The sequence below is a fragment of the Podarcis cretensis genome (genome assembly GCF_951804945.1).
Source record: "Podarcis cretensis genome assembly, chromosome: 6".
Classification (NCBI taxonomy): domain Eukaryota; kingdom Metazoa; phylum Chordata; class Lepidosauria; order Squamata; family Lacertidae; genus Podarcis; species Podarcis cretensis.
Window position 1 is genome coordinate 34,396,971 of NC_137175.1, and position 18,808 is coordinate 34,415,778.

General features: G+C 42.3%; 1 protein-coding gene across 5 annotated transcripts in view; it reads left to right on the forward strand.

Annotated features, from left to right (window-relative positions):
* The window catches only part of SYT2 (synaptotagmin 2), a 149,499-nt gene that overhangs the window by 98,893 nt on the left and 31,798 nt on the right, over positions 1 to 18,808 (forward strand). For all 5 annotated transcript variants that reach the window (XM_079979663.1, XM_079979667.1, XM_079979664.1 and 2 more), the window contains one exon: positions 10,205 to 10,274. The gene's annotated coding sequence lies outside the window, so the exon portion shown is untranslated. The remainder of the gene's footprint in view (positions 1 to 10,204; positions 10,275 to 18,808) is intronic.

Sequence of the window (18,808 nt, forward strand, 5' to 3'; positions counted from 1 at the left end):
GCAAAGTGCTCATCAATTTCACTGGATGTCTGTTTACCATTTCTAAGAATGAAACGGGTGTTTGCTTTAATGTGGAGCTACAGTCCTGTCATTCAGTTCATTTGGCACCAAAATGGAACATTCCATCCTGCAGTTTTCTATCAGGCCACATGTCCCTTTGGCATAAGGACTTTTCGATCCATTTACCAGTGGCACTGCCCGCAGTGATGACTAAAAATAAACAAACACATAAAAATTAGATGTAAAACCCCACTCTTGGAAGAATGAGCCTTTCTATAAAAGATTTGTAACCCTTTGAATTTAATGGCCCAAATGACTCAGAAGAGGCATCTAGTATGATTTATGCTCTAGACAATATATTGCCTATTCCCAAATGTGTTTTGGTATTGTTGGCAGCTGACATCTGTATTCTGGCTTCATGAATTGTTTCAGTTGCTCAATCTGATTAAAAATTATTTTATTCAAATATGTATCATAGGATAAAGAGTTGTCACAGCACAGCATTATATATGGGTGTAATACTTTACTAATAATGAGATCTTAGAGTAATTTTAACTCTGGTGCTATGGGTTTCACATGCTGTGTAATGAGAAGTTTGATTAGACATAGGCACAAGAAAGTATGCCATCCAATCTGTTGGTTCATATCAAAATTGCTCTCATCTTTGATTTGGATGTGAATTAGGACTTGCTTGCATAACTGAGATGGGTTAGGTTAGGATTGGGGAGTTGGTCCCTCTCTGGGTACTCTGTTCAGCAGCAGCATAGAGTTGAGGGTTGAGGGGGGCAGTTTCCAATCTACAGGAATTCTATTTCCCCAGACTTCTGTCCAATTTTTGAGTGCTAGTTTGGAGTATTTGTACCTTTTATTGTACATCAGAATTCCTGCCTAAGCTGGTATAGGTGGTTTTTGATTTGGTGTTGAGGACTCTCAAGGTCATTGCTCAGTTTGTGTCTCTGTGTGTGAGAATCCTGAGTGTTCTCTGGAAGGACATGTCATGAAGCTGAGGCCCCAATACTTTGGCCACCTCATGAGAAGAGAAGACTCTGGAAAAGACCCTGATGTTGGGAAAGATTGAGGGCACAAAGAGAAGGGGACGACAGAGAACAAGATGGTTGTACAGTATTCTCGAAGCTACCAACATGAGTTTGACCAAGCTGTGAGAGGCAGTGGAAGACAGGAGTGCCTGGCGTGCTCTGGTCCATGGGGTCACGAAGAGTTGGACACGACTAAACAACTAAACAACAACATGTGAATGACACCAAGCTCTGTTTCTCTTTTTCACTGAACACAAGTGAAGGTGCTAGAGCAGAGGCTGGCTACATAAACTGAGGTTTAATCCAGAGAAGATGGAAGTACTGTTGGTGGGTGGTTCCTTTAATCAGGTATGTGGTGTTGAACCTGTTCTGGAGGAGATCACATTCCCTCTTAAGGATCATTCAGGATCATAAGGATCATGGTCTGGGGGTGCTTGTTGATCCATCTTCGTCATTAGAAACCCATAGCATCAGGGGCCCACAGCACCTTTTACCTGTTTAGCTAGGATTCTACCTGAAAAGCGAGAACTTCGCTTCAGTGAGCCATGCACTGTATTGGATTACTGTAATGTGTTGTATATGGAGCTGCCTTTGAAAACAGTCCAGTTGGTGCAGAATAAGGCTGGGAGAGTATAAACAGGACCAGGTTTTATGAGCATGTTATGCTAGTACTTCATTATCGTCACAGGATACCGTCTCTTTTCCAGGCCCAATTCAAAGTACAGGATTTAACCTTTAAAGCACAAGCTTGAGACTTTGATGTCTGAAGGATACCTCTTTTCACATAAACCTCCCCATGCCTTGAAATCATTGGATGAGGCCCTTCTTTTGAGTACTCCAAAACTAATGTATTGTGGAAGAATTACAAGCAACAGGGCCTTTTCCACAGTGGCCCCTTGGTTGCAGCATGTTATCCAAGAGAGGTCAGTCTTACACCTGCTTTGACGTCTTTTGGGCACTGGGCAATTTTTTTTGTTATTTTCATGGGCTGCTGAAACCTTTGTGGTGCTGTGGTATCCCATTAATTTTGTCCTGTAATAGGTTTAATCCTCTGCTCTCCATTTTATCTGCTTTGTATGGTGGTGTCTTCTTCTACCCTGTGTTTTCAAATGGTTTGCTTTTACTTTTAGAGTTGTGCATGGGTTCCCCCCTTTTTTTGCTCCATTGTGATAGTATTTTGTTGTAATAGATTATTTTTGTTTTCATCTTGTATGGAATCACTGTGAAGTTGTCATACTGTGCAGGCTGATAATTGCTTCATGTTTAGATACTGCTTATGAATAATAAAAGTTTTTCACTTATATTACTTTGGCTATCTTCACAACATCTTTATAGGTTCGTTCAATTTTATTACCCCCATACTGTGGATACCCCCCATATTAAGGGTAAAAGATTTTCTATATGTAAGATTCATTTCCACCATAAATTTGCTCAGGATTACAGAGGATAGGCAGAAGCAGACACTATCTCCCTCTCCAAATTGGGATAATGATGCTAAACCTACCGTAGAGGCTTGTTTTAAGGATTTCTGAGAGATTGAACATTCACATGGAGCATTTCTGTAAGGCTTACATTACTATCCAATTCTATCCATTTCACAGGTTCAAGCACAGTTTGTCTAGTCACTGTAATAGTTTACAAAGGATTTCTTTCCCTTCAATTTACACAAGCTGAAGTGTAAGAACCCATTGGAAAACTCAACAGATGCTCTCTTTCTGTTAGGCTTTGGTGACTGAGCTCTTCTTAATGGCAAAAAGATCATTGCTGGCTTCTGTGTTTACATGCTGCTGAGCCCAATAGGTCTCCTGTTCAAGATTTGGGCTCCTGACTCTTACCCCAACGTAAATTGATGTTGTACTTAATAATCAGTTACAATAATGGGAGATTCTTTTGCTCCTCCAGGCTGTCATTTTGGGGGAAGGAAGGGCAAAGGGAGACATCCAAGAAGTTCTGTGCCAACTCTTGTTTGAAATTTAGTGGCAACTAGGTCTGTTTCAGACCATTGCAAAAAAAATATTTTATGCAGCATTTTCTAGTTTCCTTTTTCTATCAAATGGAGCCCCCTAGAGGCTGTCATAGTAATTGTCCTTGTAAGCGGTACAGGATAGTTCTCCTCTAGCTTAATGAAGTTAACTCTGCATTAGAGATGAACATGGATGTGATTTGGAAAGCTGCCCCTTTGGCAACTGAAAGCTGTTTGGAAGAGGAAAATACCTTAACAGGTGCACAGATGCCTAGGCCTGGAGAGCTGTTGCAGCAAATTGCACTGCAAGGGAGCTCTTCTAACAGATTGCCCTTGTGCAGGAGAGTGCCTAGGATTATCAGAGCTTGGTTGTCCTCTGCAGGCATACTTCATTTCTTCCTTTTATTTACTGGGGGTTGAACCATTGCAGAGGGAAGGCAGGGATAACAAACCATTGCAGTATGAAAGGTACAGCTGTATGGTAACTTGGTTGAGATGCAACACCAAGCTGGGGCTAAGGGAATGAATTTGGGATGAAGCTTGGGCTCATTAATTCCTCTTGCAAGGTAGGTTAGGCTAAGAGACACTGACTGGCCCAAGGTCACACGGTGAGCTTCATGACTAAGTGAGGTTTTGAACCTAAGTCCTCTGACCACTACACCATACTGCCTACTACTGAGCGCTGTATTTATATTCTGCTTCTGCATAGAGCAATTGTATTTGCGTTTGTAATGTTCTTAGTCTTGGTCTATAGGCAGTAATAATAAATTAAAAGCTAGAATTATTTGTTGATTTGTTTTAGAAAACAGCTTTTGTTTCTTGTTAAGACATACAAATGTTTTTTAAATGTTTGTTTAGGAATGCTTAGAAGTTTGGACTTCGTAAAGTATTTTTCTTTATAAAGTTGGGACTTTGGTTTGGTTTAGTGTGTGGTTGCAACTTGGGCTCGTGGTTTTTTTTTTGTTTTTTTGTTTTAATAATTTTTATTAACTGGCCAATCACATCAAATTAAATCACATCATATAAATTCCGAAATTACAAAGCCAAATTTTTAAATTTTGTTGGGGGAACCCATACTTCAAGATCCAAAGGGGAATTCAGATCATCTTCTTATTACTGCGTTAATGTCCAAATCAGTCCCAATCAGTCCAAACAAAGTTCATAATTCTATCCAGTCTTATCTTGGTGTTGCCACATCATATCTTATTCGTATAATTTCTCTTTTTCCTTTACGATCTCTTCTGTTAGTCTCCTTAAGCCGATAGCAAGTATAATAATCCTGTGTGGATTTCCCGTTCCTCCACTAGTCCAGATGGTTTCCATATATCTCCTTTGTAGATAACATCACTTTTTCCATCGTAAATTTTGGCATTTGTCGCTCTTAAGTCCCACCGAGGAGTTGATTCACGATATGAAAACAACTCTATTTCTCTCTTTCTCCTCCCAGACCCAAGAGCTCCCACAATGCCTCACAAAATGGTGACGGCATTTTTTTCTAAGTGCGACACTCCAAAACTCTTAGCTTTCCAGCTTCATCTTGAAACATTGCTTTGGATCGAAAGTTTATCTCCACACAGCCTTAAATCCACAGCTTAAGTCCTTAATTTCTGACTCATTAGGGGAGGGGATTCTTGTTAAATCACATATAAAGGTAGAGGCAGGTTTTTCCCCCCTCCCCCCTCAGTCATTTATCATACCGTATCTTCACGTTCTTCTCGTATTTTATTGTCTTGTTATCAGAGATCTCTTCTGTCAGCAGTATTTACTCCCCTTTTTCCTTGATGTATGTGCAATTAATCACGTCCAAATTGTTTCTTTTAAAGATCATTGCAACCAGCGGCGTGAATCGGGGACGGCGTCGAGGAGTGCCGAAAATCCCACAGGAGGGCTTTGTGCCTAGTGCCCCCACCCCCACAAATTCGGGGGTGGTATAGGGCACAGCAGGCAAGGGCCGTCCCCCCCCATAATCCTGGGGGGGTTAAGGAGGCTAATTACCCCCATCATAGCCTCCAAATTACCTCGTGTGGGTCGGAGAGATGTTATTGTCAGCCATCTTCCGATGCGCCACCTAGTGGCCCCCCCTGGGCTCGTGGTTTGTGTTGGGTTTACAGTTTATGGTTTGTCTGGAGGAGACAAACTATGAATCTGATTTCAGACAACATACGACATCAAACCATTGCTATGCTCAGCTGCAGTGCAGCAGAAAAAGGACTGGCAGAGGAGCACAGCAATGTGAATTTCTCTAGAACCCTCATGTTTGCACATATGCACTAAGCCATAGTTTGACTTAGCATTTGTTATGTGCAAACCAGTTCACTCTCTCAGTGAACACTTTGTCTCCACACTGTGCATCTAAGGTGGGACCAGAAGATCTGTGTAGAAGTCGCAGGGTAAAAGCAGAAGCAGACAGGCCTGCTCAATAGCTAGCGTGCTGTTTGGAGCTGCTTAATGAAAAGCAGATAAGGAAAAAAACATTTCCACAGTCAATCATAGGAACTAAGGTTCAGAAACCAGTAACCTTGAACCTATTGGACTTAAAATAGCTCTTTAAACTTTAGAAAACTGACAACCTGGACTATTTATAGGCATGCAAAACAAGCCTAATGAGCTTCAATCCCAGCTGCAAATGCCAGAACACAAAATGTTTCAGTTTAAGGATTAATGCCCTCCCAAAAGTCTGATAGGTCACCTACCTGGAAGCCTGCTTGCTGTACTGGCAAAACTGTTAACATTTATGCAGTGCCAGCCATGTGCTAAGTGCTGGTTTAACATGACCACTGGCCTCGGTTCTAATACTGGTTTCTGTTTTTCTGCACTGCAGCACAGAGCAGGGTTTTGCTTAAACGAGTTTGTAATGTGAATCCAAAAGAAAAAGCCCTTGTGTTCCTGTGTGTGGAACTCAATGTAGTGCTGAATGGGGCATGCGAGAGGAGAACGAGGTCCGTTCACACAATGGGACTTCCCCCTTTTCCATCTCCTGCTCCCATGTGGCCCCTAAGCCAGTTTTTGGGTTCCCCCCAACAATTCCCAGGAATGGTAACTCTGTGAGGGGAATGGGGTCTCTTAACAAGTCTCTACACCCTTAGCAAATTACTGCTCTCAGGATTCTTTGGGGGAAGTCATGGCTGTTTAAAATGGCATGATACTGCTTTATACGTATAGTGCAGATAGGGCCTTTCTTTCTAAAAGTTTAGCTCAGCCCTTGGGCTCAGCACTTCTCTCCTCTAAGAAATGAAGACACAGACAAGGCTGTTAAGAATTAGAATCATGTGCAGTGAAAAAGAAAAACACCGAAGAAGCTTCTGTTTATAAAGCAGAGAAGCTTTGAATGAAAGGACCTTTGTGTCCACTGGTGACCTCTTTCTGACTTTCTGTCATCCACTTCCATTTGTGACACAGTGACGGCTTCCATTAGGTTACAGGGTGAGGCAGTGCTTCCACTACTTGCTTGCAAATATCTGAGGAAAATATTGCCTTCGTATTCTTCCTATGCAGAAAATCATTTCTCTGCTGCTGCTTTTCCTTCGTCAAACTGGCCACACAATTGGGCATTTCTGGGTTTGGGCTGTACCTGTAGGGGACATTCATTGGAAAGCATGTTCTCATTCCTGGACCACCTCCACAGGAAAAGTGAGAAGGCAGTGGTGCACACTGAATAACTTACGCTGATCCTACAAGTGTCCCCCCCCCCCATCAAACAGTGGGGATGAACTGTGTAGGTGATAATCAGATGCACTGCATTCAGTTTCATGATCAGGTAAGAAGAGCCTGCTGAAACAAACCATCTAGCCATGGTTCATCTAGTCCAGCATCCTGTTGTCACAGTGACCCGTGGGAAACCAACAAGCAGAACATGAACCCAAGAGCAGTATGCAGTATGTCAAGGCATTCAATCCTAAAGCTCCTAATTGGTGGTCACCTGTTGGGCAGAAGGTAGAATGCAGTCTTGCGATGATGACAACCTAAAGATTTCACTGAATTATTGCCACTTGTTGCAGAATTTTAAGAGGGCATCAAGGACCCACTTGTTTAAAATTACCTTTGCTGCTTGGTTGAGTTGTGTTTTAGCTGTTAGTCATCTGTCTTTGTGCTGTTATGCTGGTTTTAATGTTTTCTTGTTAGTGCTGGTTTGTGGGTAATTTTTATGGCAGTTTGCATATTGGAAGCTACCCCCAGAGGTTTGACCTAGAAAGGTTGCCTATACATGTTTTAAATAAAGCTTTATTTTTTAAAAAACCAGAACATATTCTAGAAAATATCATTGGCTTATTTAATTATATATGCCTTTGGCATGTAGTATTTGTAGGTGTTGCTTCAAAAACTTGTTTGTACTGCAGAAGATAGCACAAAAAGAGTATGTACTGTATGGGTGACATTGGCCTGGTTTGCACCTAATGCTAAACTATCGTTTGCTTAACAAGCCATGAGTTAACCATTAGTTTTCCCACAGATGATCAAACAAACCATGCCTTGTTTCTCAAACTTTGTTGTGTTTTTCCCCAGGTATTCTTGCCTTGTGTCTTTTGTGGTTTGGTGACCACTTGGCATGCAGTGGTAAAAAAACAACATAGTTAAGAAAGGGATCTAGATTCCCATGTAATGCAAAGCTATAGTTAAAACAAATCAAAGTTCGCAAGCCAACAACAAAACATGGGTTCACATTGTGGGTTGTTGGCAGGATTCACACATAACACTAAACCATAATTTAATAAGCCACAGTTTTATTGATCATGGTTTAGCGTTTTGTGAGGACCAGGCTAATGTATATTTTACATTACATTCTATTTCCTCTCTCTGGCCTTGAATATTGTGTAGCAATTTACATGCAGTGGAAGTATCTTTAATGACCAGTTGTCCCATTCCATTGTATTACTTTTCATCTCTGCAAAAGACAACTGTAAACATGCTTCTTTTTGCACACTTCAATACAGCATGACTTGGTACACTAATAATTTTGTGCAGGTCTCTGAAGCGAGCTACTTTTATTGCTACTTTTATCTTTTGCTGCTGAATGTTCTACTGTCCAGAGGAGGCCAAAGCTATTGAACCAAGCCAAGTAGCAATGATATTTTTGAGTGGATTATATTTTCTTCCAGAATTAGGTTTTTCAGTGTGCTGAGGTGGAGTGTTTTGTTGCCTTCTCTGAGTTAGTGGATAGTCTCTCCTGAATGATGATTAGTGAAGGGCATTGAAATTGGGTCCCTGAGCAGGTGAAGTATTAATGAGTCTGCACGTAGCAGTCCATGTTTAAAATTGTTAGCTGCCTCACAAATAGTAGCTCAGTCTTTAGAACTGGATCCTTGATTTCCTTGGCTGTATACACCAACTGAACCTGGATCAAACCTCTGCAGAACTACCCTGTAATTATTTGGTGTCCAAACAGACACAGGCTTGTATTGTTAGACCTTGTTCATATGTAACACTAAACCATGTTTTAGCATTATGAGGACTGGTGGCTGGTGTGAGCCTTAGGCTTGTGTTCTCTACCTTCCTCTTTCCTCCACGTATGAAGGGAGAAAGTTTAAATTTTGTGGTTTGGAACAAACTACAGCTTATTCTGGCATCTGAGTATAGTAAACTAGTTTGTTCAAAGCACAGTTTGTTCAGAAACAGGATATTACACCATGGTTCAGTCAAACTGCAGTCACACCAGAGAAGATTTACATGTATAGCATTGCATTGTAAGGTTGAAACTCTCTGCACACTTATTTGAAAGGAAGATACACAGAACTCAGTAGGGTTTACTTTTGAGTGTGGATGGGAGAGAAATTCAGCTCACGCTTGCAAATAAACCTGCCTAATTTGCACTCCCTGAAACAATATGCAAACAGAAACACAGCTGTCCTTTGGCATTCACACTTTCCTGAATGTTGCAGTGCAGTTCTCCAACCAAAAAATGGGCACAGTGATGGATATATGTTATGGGCAAGTATATATGTTAGTGAAAATAACACACAAAAATGTGTTAGGGGAAATTACATGCAACAAGGTTGATATCAGGAAAAGTGCTCTCTAAATGAATTTTCATGAGGAATGTTGTTTTTTGTTTTGTTTTTTAAATGCAAGTTGATGTGGAAATGTCAACTGAACTTAGGACCAGAAAAATGAGAAACTGAAACCGACATTTTTGCCACACCTGTTTTGCCACACCTGAGCAATTTATGTAGGATCAAGTTGCATGCAATTGAAAATTTAAAAATAATCTCTCTCTGTTTCATGATGCCATTTTCCCTCCCACAAATGCCACATCCTTCCTGGAATGGAAGTGTGTCACTGTGGGGTGGATAAATACATGAATACAATCTGGATTAAAAGTCTACAAATAAGTGAAAATATGTTGCTGCTGAATTACCTTTGCATGCCAGAATTGCTTCCAGCCTGTGTTTAAAATTACTTTTGCATTGTTTTAGACCTTAACTAAATTTCCTTGCCCTGTATTTAATTTGTCCACCTACTGATTCAGTAAGAAATCCAGTTTATTCATGGCTCCTCCAAAGGGTTGCTGCCTATTTTACAGTAGTGCTTCTACAAACAACTCATCTGAGTAAAACTGAACATTTCTATGAAACCAGGGCTACATTTTGAAGGAAACTGATGCCTCCACCTTGCTGAAGCTAAGCAGCTCTGGGGCTAGTTGCAAGTTCACTTGGCAACCTCATGTACACCCAGTGGCATAGCGTGGGGGGTGCAGGGGGGCCGGCCGCACTGGGCGCAACATCTGGGGGTTAGGGTTAGGGGGCGCAAATTACTTGCCTTGCCCCGGGTGCTGACAACCCACGCTACGCCACTGTGTACACCAACTTGAGCTCTGTTGTAGGATAAAGATGTGTTGCACCCCACAGTGGCTTTGCACCATTGAAAGCACTTCTACTTGGGGAAGATAGATCACTTGATTTTTGCCAAACTCTCCTATGCAGTGCAGCCCAGTGCCCTCCAAAACCTCTACTGAGGTTTAGGGGACCCTTTGGAATGGTTTGGGATGTGGCATAGTAGAGATTGATAAACATAGGGTTCCTTTGCTTTGCTCTTGCAGAAACACTTCTATAGCACATTGGCTATACCCTGTTATATTTATATACATTTTCTTACTCAGTGATACGGGTTGTGGAATGCAGATTTAAATGACCCAGCTGGATGTGAATTCTAGGAGGTTGCAAAGAGAAATGATAAGTAATATTGACTGTTGATGTTTCATTCTATGCAGGTCACTCATCTTTCTTAACCGTCACAAGATTTCCAAGGTGCCTAGCAGCTAGCCAGTACAAGTGATTGTGGTGAGTCCTGCACAATGGTGTTCTGTTCTTTTGATACTGAAAATCCCCCTTCCTTGTATAACTCCACTATCTTGGATCCTGGTCTTGAGGTAAGAAGTTAAAAGACTGAAAAACGGCTCAAAGAGGCATGTTATCTCCACAATCTCTTTCATATGCACCAGGCATTACATGCCCATTCAAATAATTAATACAGAAAGATCCAACTGAAGGCTTCCAGTGTCTCAGCATAAAGCTGATGGATAATAAAATAAAACGTGAAATCGCTGAGAAGTGCAAGGTGCCCATGCATTATGGTCACTTAAAAGACACCTGGGTTATAACACTGAAATTTGTTAGCTAAATCATACCTCGAGGCCAGCAGTGAGCCAAATTATTACAACTTGTAGTAAAGAAACACATTGATTTATATGGAGGTCAGTTGCTTCTTTGGGTGCTGTGACAATCTTTTAGCCAGAATGTCTTGATTTATACCTACCCAAGCAAGCTTCCTTGTCGCCTTTGAGGAATACACAGAATAACAATGTATTTCATCTTGCAAATAAAGAGGCAGAAAAGATCTATGAAGCCTGCATCTGAGGGCAGCAATTTGCATGATAGATATGTTATCTGGTGAGCGTAACTACTTTTCTTGACCTCACAGTATCTCTTCGGGTGAATTGGCCAAGCCTAATTTTTTTACGCTTCTTATCCCATCCATGCACATACGCCATTTTTCAAGCGTTTTGTGCTTCGACATATGGAGTCTGATCCTGAAGACCTTTGGGAAAGGCTGCCCATGTCCCAAACTTGATCAGATGTCAAGGGAACCACAATCAGAGCACCTGTTACTTAAAAAAAAAACATTAAATGCAGCTCCTGGAACAGAGGGCAAATAGTGGGCAAATCAGATCAGAGCTATGTGTAGTTGTTTTTTTAGAAACACTTTTTCTTTACACCCTCAAACTTTTATATGTGGGTGAATATATTGACTGATTCTCCCATCAATCATTCATTTAGTGCACATGCCATTCAGTTCTATCCTTTTTATCCTCCTATTAATGCCGGCAAGGAAGGAATACCCTTCCTGTTTTCTGCATGAGAAAGTAGTGTAGTAGAGTGAGTCCCTTATATGCTGGCTCTTGTGATTAGGGAGAATGGTTGTTCCTTTCTCCAAGGGCTGCAGAATGGACTTCGTTCAATTTGTTGGTAAGCAGCTTCTCTGTCTCCTGAGTGAAGCTCAAAACACAGGGGATGTTTCAGAGCACTGTACATTGGTAGGGTCTGGGAAGTCTTGCCACCATGAAGCAGCTCAGAGGATCTGTGATCTGCCCTGAGAATGCCTGAAAAGGGCTTCTCTCACACACACCACCAGATCCCGCTTTGTTGATACCTCAGCTCAATATTTCTTTCCCTGGTGTAGGTTATCAGGGTCTCCCAGGATGCAGTAGCAATCAGATAGGAAATAATGTAATGCAGAATTAGTTACTCAAATCTGCTTGCAGCTTCCTAAAAGGACCAAAATCTTGCCTGGATCCCATAATGTGAAACTAATGTCATCGTTGTCTTCTTTTTAACAGCCTGCTACATGATATGTACTGAGCCTTAGGACTTGCTGAGCCTCAGGACATTACAAGGCTTGCATATAATAATGAGCACTTGCTTATTAAAGATACAGGAAGAGAACAGATACTTCAATAATTTGAGTGTGAGGAAGGATAGGTGAGTTGCTTGTAGGATGAAAAATCACTAGACAATATGTCAGGTGACCTTGGATTTCCTTTGTTAGGGGCATGTGAGTTGCATATGAGGTGCACCAGGAACACAAATAGTTTGAAGTGGATGGTGTAGCTGCTGGAGATAGATGGGAACCCTGCTGGCTCTTCCCCTTCAATTCTGCTTTCTCCTACATTGTCCTGCGGATAAGTGCCAAGAAAAGGGACTCATTTGTCTTCCTGTTTCCTAACAGCTGGATTGAGCCTTACACAGCCTGCCGCATTCCAGTGCAATGGCATGCTTACTGTGGGACCAAAAGTATTATGAATGCACATTGCTGCATTTTAATTCCTCCCATTGCTGCAAATTCCAGTGGGCCAACCCAGCACAATGAATCATCCTTTGTATGGATGGCAAGCAAGTTAGATCCCTTTGGCGTCATTAAAATCTCCATCAAGCAAACAGAATTCCATTTGTCACAGTGCAAACAAAGAGTACAAGAGATCCAACTTCCTTGGCACTAATAAATTGTACTTGGGTCATGCTAGGGTAATGGTTAGGAGTGGAGATAATTGTTGTGTGTTCACAGGAATGAGGATTTGTGAATCCTACAAAAGAAAGAAGGATGAACCTGTGTTTACCGGGTGGGGTAAACTTTCAGGAATCACCTTACAGCGACTGATTGATTCCCACTTATGACTTTGATCAAGTGATTTAGACTCATGTGCCTTAGTTTAGCTCGCTGCCTATCAGTCAGGGGTGGCATGGCATGGATAACTCTCCTTTCACTGACTTAATTGCCATTTTTTTCAGAACAGGAGCTGACTTTAGCACATTATACCTCACGTTTGCCTTTGACTAGGAAGCACAGTGGGCCCAGTCTTTTAAAGCTGGATATGAATTAAGAGATGATTAGCAAATGGGCCAGATCCTTGTCTTCAGGTCCTCCACAGGAATACTTACCAGCACATGAGTTCATATATTTAAGTTATGGTAGGACTCTCCCACTCTGCACTGCACCTAAAAACAGAAGAAAGGAAAGAACCTCCATTATCGAGAGGGGTTCCAACCTCCCCTCTCCACATGCTGCAGTCCTGGTGGAAAGAAATTGACTCCCCCCGCAAAGCCAACAAGTAACATAGCATAACCTTCCCCAACTTGGTGCCCTCCAGGTGCTTCAGTCCCCAGCATTTCTGACCGAGGCTGGTAGGAGTTGTAGCCCAACAACTCCTTGGGGGGCACCTGGTTGCGGAAGCCTGACCAAACATGTAGAGTAGTCAGTGTAGAGTAGTCTGGTACCCTCCAGACTGTCGTAAACTAAGTTTTAAATTGTGTTTCAGTTTTTTTATTCTTTTGTTACGGTTTTTATTTCACACTGCATTTTAATGTTTGGCTTTGTGAGCCACGAAGAGAATTCTTATTATGGGGTAGCTGTACAAAGTGCAGGTAATTATTATTTTTTTAAAAAAACAACAACAACCCCAGAACAACCAGGCCATGGACCAAAGAAGGGAGAGATACATTAGGGAGTGGGTAGGACTGGACAGCAGCTGGTGCTGAATTTTCTCTTTAACTACTATCTGTCTGTGAAAATGAGAAGGCTGTTCTCTATTTTCCCTTCCTTGCCAACCAATAAAGGTAATTTCAAAGGTATGCTTCTGTTCATGCTCAGCCCCTACCCCTCTGCTGATTACTTTCATGCGCTGGGCAGCACAAAGCATGCCAGCCTTGAGTTGACCCCTTGCGAGACCATTTAGCCAAGGTTGATCCAGTAAAACAGTCTTCTTACTTAAAAGAAGTGTGTATGTGTACAAAGCGCCCCCCCCTTCCCCTGCTAAATTCCTTTCATTTTCTGTCCTATCTGGGTATCAGTTTCCTGACTAACAAGTGGGGATAAAAATAGCTTTGTCCTCCTTTGTAGCAGTGTGTGTGTGTGTGTGTGTGTGTGTGTGTGTACACGTATTAGGAAAGGGGAAAATTCCCTGTGTGGCAAGTTCCTTTTGCTCTTTTTAATCACATTGGCGTGGGTATTGTTACTGATGTAATTGTCTATTGTGTGGCAATCTAAGAATTTAAACAGATTTAAAGTTCCTGGTCAGGCTCTCTAAAAATATAGCCAAAGGCAGCTTATTACAAGACGTAACAGAAAATAATCAAGATGTTGTGATGGACGTGGTCAAATTTAGGCAGCAGAGAAGAGCCGCATGGCTTTAAATCCTCTGTTGTATTATTTGTGTCATCTGTGAATGCTGCTAATGTAGGCTAGAGAGCTTGGGAAACTTAGAGGTGTGCACTGCAATACTTATCCAGAAGTAAGTTCAGCGGAGTTCAGTGGAGTTTGCTGCCAAAGAGACTGAAGTGCAGTGGTAGCCAAACTTGGCCCTCCAGCTGTTTTGGGACTACAATTCCCATCATCCCTGGCCACTGGATCTGTTAGCTAGGGATGATGGGAATTGTAGTCCAAAAACAGCTGGAGGGCCAAGTTTGGCCACCACTGCTGAAGTGTAAGGAGACAAAACCAAACCTCACCCCTGGCATGATCTCACTAGTTGGCTATCCACAAGTCACTCTCTTCTGTTTCAGCCTCCATTTGCAATATGGAGAGGATAAGACTGACCTACCTTTAAAAGTTGTACAGATTGCAACACGATAATAGATGTGATGTAGATGGTTTTGTTGAAATATGGCATCCTTTTATAAAATGTTTTATTGATAACCCTGAAGAATGGCAACTACCAAAATCACAGATTCAACGTTGGCAAACTTAAATAAATTTATCCATCCGGGGTGGGTGGGGGGGGGGGAGTTGGGATTTTGTGTTTGCATTTGCCCCCCACTTTTTTGTAACTGTTATATATTGGAGACTATAAGACCATATTTTCAAATAAGATAATGGCTGTGCAGCACACCCGGACATTCAAAATTCCTATATAGATGCTTGTTGCTGCTGCTGCTGCTGCTGTTGTATTATTAATATAATGCAAAGGTGCCAAATACACATTGCAGGGAATGTTTACAAACTCTCACATGTGGAAACATGGTTTGCTGATCTATGAAAGTGCACAGAAAGTGTCCTTCCGCCCTTGCACATGGGTGGTGCAAGGAGTTATTTTGGAGGTGTTATTCACAAAAACGTGTGCTTAAAACAACAGTTTTAATGGAGTGGGAGACTGGTCAGAGAGACTGCTGTAGAACTCTCCATGGGCTGCAGAATACGAGGGCTCTGAAGCGAGCGAGGCAGCCTCGGTCTGTCTGAGGCTGCAGCTGGTCTGCAAGCATGGGGAAAGCATGAAGTGGGAGTTGCTGCACCACAGCCTCTGCAGTCAGGTGGCTGCAATAACTGCAGGGAGGAGATAAATGTACAGCTACGTCTCCCTCCCTGCCCTGCTCTGAGTAGTGGTGGTGTCCTGGGAGAGTCACAGCAGCTCCAATGACCTAAGTCAAAGAGGATTGGCTCAGCTGCTCCTGCTCTGGCATCTGGCAGGATGAAAGTGCTGCAGTGGAAGGTGGCTTAGTGACTCAGCACTTTTCTCTCTCTCTCTTGCGCTCTCTCTGTTTTCTCTCTGCTGCAGTATTAACTCTCTCTTTGCACGGGGCGGGATACCTGCCTGCTCATTTCTCCGATGACAGCTGGTGGACTGGCATGAAGTCTTAAGAGGACAGGACTGCATAGTGTTGGAAGATCATGTTGCATTGAACTAGAGGCAATCGGGACATCCTTACTTTGCACTCGTGGGTCTCTGTTGCCTTTCACAGGGCACAGTGGCACAGAGAATAGCCAGGCACCTCTTAAGTCGTCATGCAAAGGGTGCCCAAACACCTTTCTTCCAGGGGAACTGCACTGCAAGCAAAATGTCCAGAATCTTGTTTTGTTTTTGTTGTTTTTGCAGCAGGAGAGATGCTTGCACCCATTGCTTTTGGACGAGTTGCCCTTAACTGTTAATCTACCATTCATCAAGTATGCAACATTATTGCTGAATGCCCCCATGCCACAAGTAAACATTTGTGACATTAAAGGGAAAAAAAAGATAAGTAAGACTAGGATTGGGAGGGGAAAGGAGGAATGTAGTTGTGGTTGTTGTGCTCAGGCTGGAGGTGTGGAAAGGGTTCTGGAAGTAGCATGGAGGAGGGTGGGGTGGGGAAGGAAGGCAAACAGTGGGCCAAATTATTACAACTTGTAGTAAAGAAGCACATTGATTTTATGAGGTGGTTGTTCTGGAAGCTCATAAGGACAAGGGAAAAGCAGGATTGCATTTTGGGGTGTGTTTTTTTTAGTTTAGGGGAAAGGTGATTAAGAGATGATATGAGACAAGTTTATAAAAAAGTTTTTTTCCTCCCTCTCTCTTAAAACTAGAACTTGTGGGCATCCAGTGAAGCTGACTGTTGAAAGATGAATGCTAAAAGAAAGTACTCGTTCATGCAGCGCATAGTTAAACTATGGAACTCACTGCCACAGGAAGCAGAGATGGCCACCAAATTGAATGGCTTTAAAAAGGGGGTTGGAGAAATTCATGGAGGATATGGCAATCAGTGGCTGGAGGCAGTAATGCTTCTGAATACCAGTTGGTGGGAGCTGCTGGAGGGCAGAGTGATCTTGTACTGTGTTCTGCTTTGGGTTTGCCACAGGCACCTGGTTTGCCGCTATGAGAACAGGACTGGACTTAGGCCATTGGCCTGATCCAACAGGCACTTCTCATGTTCTTATGATGGAACAGGAATAGGTGGTTGAGTGATCCAAGTAGGTGCAAGGCATTTTTTATGCATGTAGGCAGAATATTGCACTGTTGCATTTTGAAGTAGGATCTCTGGTATTTTCAAGAAAGCTGAAGAGAGGTATGAGTCAATAGAATATCAGTCCCATGACTGAAACTGGGACATAAGTGTATCTGGTCTCAAGAAAGGTGTGTTGAGAATACGGGAAGGTGAACCACTCCTGCCTTTCTTTACATAAAAATCCTTTTTTTGTGCTACAATTTTAATTACCAGAATGACCTGGGAGAAACACTTGCTTGAGTCAGAAACCCAAAGCATAAAGTGTGAGGCAACTAAGAGCTAAAAGCTTGTTCTGCTACAGGGATCATAGCAGGTCAAAAGCTAAACAAGGTGGAATGTGCTATGCTTCACTGAAGTTTTCGTTTGGTGAAATTCTAAGTTTATGTTCTGGCAAGTGCAACTTACAGCTTCTGTTCTTGTCTAGCACTTTTTGCTTGAGAGCATTTTAAGGCCAACTGAAAATTTTAACAGATTTTTCTATCTCTGAGTGTCTTAACTTTCTTATCTCAGTGGTGGGGAACCTCCTCTACATGGGTCTTATTAAGGCCAACCAGACCTCCCTGTTTGGCCTGTGAGCGGGGAGCAGGTAAAGATGCGGTTGGGCCTAATAGGGTGTTGTACCTGCAAAATTTCATGCACTGCTCTTGGCAAACCTCACAATCATTGAAGTTTCAAAGCACCCTGAACAACTCTATACAAGTCTTGATGATCAGCTGATTGCCAAGACTTCAAAGCATCAAACATATCATACTGGTGCCTACGTGTTTTAATTTCAAACTGCATGGCTGAGTGAAAACAGATCACCTGATCTGCCAAACTTGTCCTGCAGGTGGCAGGAGACATAAGGATCTGGCCTGACTGGATCCAGTTCCCAACCCTGATCTATCTGCTTTGGAAAGTTCAGTGTAGCTTCACTTTTATAGGATCCCCAACAGCCCTGCTGCTTGTGTTCCAACTTGTGCTGCAGATTCTGTTGGAAGAGGGTGATCTAGTTACCAGAGAAGCGTAATTCTTTAGCTTTTCAACTGAGGCTACCAGCAAGATGCCGCCTACTGCCCAATGTTATAATTCTAGGAACATGTCTGAAACATTTCATTACAACATTGCACATTCTCAACCATAACTCTCTTCTAAATGTATCTGAATTCCCTGGTTGACTTGATATCCGTGGAACACGGCTACTAATTTAGATGCGGGTGATTCCATTACTTGGGAATATAAATATGCAACCATTCCAGGCAGGGTAAATGTATGCAAAGCCAGTGGAGTTTGTGTGGATAAAGAGACCAGCATACAGATGGGATATTGGTTCAGGTGCAAAAGTGTCTTGTTTTTAAGGTTAGGACTGCAGGTTAGGGCTTAAAGTGGTCCTTAAAGACCCATTCGTTTAGAAGCAACTCTTCTTAGGAGATTATCATGTTGCTTGTTTGCTTTGGTGCTGAAATAGTTCTTAGCTATTTTTATTTATTTGAAAGTTGATCTCTGGACTCTATGGTACTTGCACCAATGCTGCTGTTTTCATTAGTATTCTTAGTGCCCCTTATGGTGTGTTAGGATTAGATTCAAACAAACATACAATGTTGGAAGGCTCTTTGTGAGGATTTGGCCTTAAAGGCAGCCTAAAAAATATCATAAATAAGTGAACACTATTCCCCATTTCTGTAGCAAGTATGTGTATTGAAAAACAGAACTGAGCAGGAACAACAGCCAAGCATTCAAACATTTATTGCAAAGGGCATTTAAAACCTCCTATCATTTGGCTAAGAGACCTTTAGAGCTTACCAAGCCAAATGCAATCCACCAGTCATGTTTTGTGGGCTGCAAGCACCAGGCATGCAGTAAAGCCACAGGGCTGTGCTTCAGTGGCCTGGTGGATTAAAGGTGGGCAGTCTTGCCTTTCTGGTGGTCATTTTATGGCTGGATGGAGGCCTGCAGGCAGCCCTTGGACTCTGCAAGTGATCAGTTTAGATCTCCGGTGAGAACATCTGTGGTCTGTCTCAGGGCCGGGGGAGATAGAGAGGTGGGGCAGGGCTGAAAGACCGTACAAGTTTGATATGTGCATGCAGGAA